We start from the raw sequence: 3910 nt of genomic DNA on the forward strand, positions 1-3910 counted from the left end.
GGTAATGGCCTTGCACTTTCTTTTTGGATTCTCTTCTGTATTGCTTGGGAGAGTACTAGGAGGAGTTTCAGTAACTCTTTTACTCAGCTGGCCCACTTGTGCCTCCAAATTTCTAATGGAGGACCTTGTTTCATTCATGAAACTTAAAGTGGCCTTAGATAGATCAGAGACTATATTTGCTAAGCTAGATGGATTCTGCTCAGAATTCTCTGTCTGTTGCTGAGTGGATAATGGGAAAGGCTTGCTATTGCTAAACCTGTTTCTTCCACTTTTATTAAAGCCTTGTTGAGGCTTTTGTTGAGCCTTCCATGAGAAATTTGGATGATTTCTCTATGAGGGATTATAGGTATTCCTAAAGGGTTTCCCCATGTAATTCACCTCTGCTATTGCAGGGTTCTCAGGATCATAAGCTTCTTCTTTAGAAGATGCCTATTAAGTACTGTTGGATGCAGCTTGCAATCCATTCAGACTCTGAGAAATCATATTGACATGCTGAGTCAATATTTTATTCTGAGCCAATATGGCATTCAGAGTATCAATTTCAAGAACTCCCTTCCTCTGAGGCATCCAATTACTCACAGGATTCCTTTCAGAAGTGTACATGAACTAGTTATTTGCAACCATGTCAATGAGTTCTTGAGCTTCTGCAGGCATTTTTTTTAGGTGAATGGATCCACCTGCAGAATGATCCAATGACATCTTTGATAATTCAGACAGACCATCATAGAATATATCCAGGATGGTCCGTTCTGAAAGCATGTCAGAAGGACACTTTTTGGTCAGTTGCTTATATCTCTCCCAAGCTTCATAGAGGGATTCACCTTCTTTCTATTTGAAGGTTTGAACATCCACTCTAAGCTTGCTAAGCTTTTGAGGAGGAAAGAACTTGGCTAAGAAAGCCGTGACCAGCTTATCCCAAGAGTTCAGGCTATCTTTAGGTTGAGAGTCCAACCATATTCTAGCTCTGTCTCTTACAGCAAACGGGAAAAGCATAAGCCTGTAGACCTCGGAGTCAACCCCATTGGTCTTAACAGTATCACAGATCTGCAAGAATTCAGTTAAGAACTGAAAAGGATCTTCTGATGGAAGTCCATGAAATTTGCAGTTCTATTGCATCAGAGAAACTAATTGAGGCTTTAGCTGAAAATTGTTTGCTCCAATGGCAGGGATTGAGATGCTTCTTCCATGTAAATTGGAATTTGGTGTGGTAAAGTCACCAAGCATCTTCCTTGCATTGTTATTATTTTCGGCCATGTCTCCTTCTTTTTCAAAAATTTCTGTCAGATTTTCTCTAGAGAGTTGTGCTTTAGCTTCCCTTAGCTTCCTCTTCAGAGTCCTTTCAGGTTCAGGATCAGCCTCAACAAGAATGTTCTTATCCTTGTTCCTGCTCATATGAAGAAGAAAAAAACAGAAAAGAAAATATGGAATCCTCTATGTCGGAGTATAGAGATTCCTTATGTAAGTATAAGAAGAGAAGAATAGAGGAAGGAAAAGATAAGAATCCAAACACAGAGGTGAAGAGTGGGTTCGAATTCTTGGGTGGAAGAGAAGTGTTAGTAGATAAATAAAATACTTAGAAAGAGATGAGGAGGAGAGAATTTCAAAAATTAAATAAATTAAAATAAAAATATTTTTGTTTTTAATTTAAAATTAAGGTTAGAATTCGAAAATTAAAAAAAAAGGAAAAATTAAATTAAATTAAATTAAAATTTAAAACAATTAGTTAATCAAAAAGGAATTTTGAAAAAGAGGAAGGTGATTTTCGAAAATTAGAGAGAAAATTAGTTAGGTAGTTTTGAAAAAGATATGATTGAAATAGTAAACTTTTTAAAATCAAACAAAAAGTTAAGTGATTAATTGAAAAAGATTTGAAAATCAAATTTTGAAAAGATAGGAAGTTAGAAAAGAAGTTAGAAAAGATTTTGAAATTGATTTTGAAAAAGATGTGATTGAAACTTTTTTTGAAAAAGATTTGAAAAAGAAATTTAAAAAGATTTGATTTTGAAAATTAAAGTTGATTACTTGACTAACAAGAAACAAAAAGATATGATTTTAAAATTTAAAGATTGAACCTTTCTTAATAGGCAAGTAACAACTTGAAAAATTTTTGAATCAATCACATTAATTGTTAGTAAAGATTTTGAAATTATGAAATGGAAATAAGAAAAAGATTTTTGAAAATCAATTTGAAATTTTTGAAAATCATAAAAGAAAAATGAAAAAGATTTGATTTTTGAAAAAGATTTGAAAAAGATAGAATTTTTTTTTAAATTGAAAATTTGATTTGACTCATAAGAAACAACTTGATTTTAAAATTTTTTAAAAAAGTCAACTCAAATATTCGAATTTTATGAGAAGAAAAAGGGAAAGATATTTTTTTGATTTTTGAATTTTTAATGATAAAAGAGAAAAACAACAAAAAGACTTAAAACATGAAAATTATGAATCAAAACACACAATGCATGCAAGAACACTTTGAATGTCAAGATGAACACCAAGAACACTTTGAAGATCAAGATGAACATCAAGACTTATTTTTGAAAATTTTTAAGAAAAGAAAAACATGCAAGACACCAAACTTAGAAATTTTCAAACTTTAGACACTAATAAATTGAAAATGCATATGGAAAACAAGAAAAGACACAAAACAAGAAATTTTAAAGATCAAACAAGAAGACTTACCAAGAACAACTTGAAGATCATGAAGAATAGATGCATGAGTTTTTGAAATTTTAAAGAAAAATTAAAAGCATGCAATTGACACCAAACTTACAATTTGACACTAGACTCAAACAAGAAATATCAAATTATTTTTTTGATTTTATGATTTTGTAATTTTTTTTTTGGATTTTTTGAAAATTAATTGGAAAGGAAAATAAGGATTTCAAAATTTTTAATAGGAATTCCAAGAATCTTGCAATGTTAGTCTAAAGCTCCGGTCCAGGAATTAGACATGGCTTACTAGCCAGCCAAGCTTTCAGTGAAAGTTCTGGTCCAAAACACTAGACATGGCCAATGGCCAGTCAAGCTTCACCAGATATAAATCAGACATACAACAGCTGATACTTTATTCAACTTGCTTCTGTGTTGATGAGTGGAAGCCTCGGTCCAAAAGAATTAGACATGGCTTTACAGTCAGCTAGGCTTCAACATATTTCATGAAACTCTAGAATTCCTTCTTAAAAATTCTGAAGAACATAAATTAAATTTTTTTTTGAAAAATATTTATTTATTTATTTATTTTTTGAAGAATTTTTGAAAATAAAAATAATAAAAACAAAAAGCTTAAAATTAAAATAAAATTACCTAATTTGAGCAACAAGATGAACCGTCAGTTGTCCAAACACGAACAATCCCCGGCAAAGGCGCCAAAAACTTGGTGCACGAAATTGTGATCCTTAGCAACGGCGCCAAAAACTTAGTGCTCAGAACGTAATTCACACACTTTGTCACAACTTCGCACAACTAACCAATAAGTGCACTGGGTCGTCCAAGTAATAAACCTTACGTGAGTAAGGGTCGATCCCACAGAGATTGTTGGCTTGAAGCAAGCTATGGTCACCTTGTAAATCTCAGTCAGGCGGATTCAAATGGTTATAGAGTTTTAATAATTAAAAGATAAATAAAACATAAAATAAAGATAGAGGTACTTATGTAATTCATTGGTGAAAATTTCAGATAAGCGTATAGAGATGCTTTCGTTCCTTCTGAATCTCTGCTTTCCTATTTCTTTCATCCAATCCTTCATACTCCTTTCTATGACATGCTTTGTGTAGGGCATCACCGTTGTCAATGGCTACTTTCCACCCTCTCAGTGAAAATGGTCCAAGATGCGCTGTCACCGCACGGCTATTCATCTGTCGGTTCTCGATCATACTAGAATACGATTCAGTAACCCTTTTGCGTCTGT

General features: G+C 32.7%; 1 non-coding gene across 1 annotated transcript; it reads left to right on the top strand.

Moving 5' to 3' along the window:
• Window positions 1-753: 753 nt before the first annotated feature.
• On the top strand, window positions 754-861 carry LOC112739417 (small nucleolar RNA R71). The gene has a single exon (XR_003170354.1). It is a non-coding gene; the product is annotated as a small nucleolar RNA R71 (small nucleolar RNA).
• Window positions 862-3910: the final 3049 nt, after the last annotated feature.

This window comes from Arachis hypogaea, chromosome 13, assembly GCF_003086295.3.
Source record: "Arachis hypogaea cultivar Tifrunner chromosome 13, arahy.Tifrunner.gnm2.J5K5, whole genome shotgun sequence".
Taxonomy (NCBI): Eukaryota; Viridiplantae; Streptophyta; class Magnoliopsida; order Fabales; family Fabaceae; genus Arachis; species Arachis hypogaea.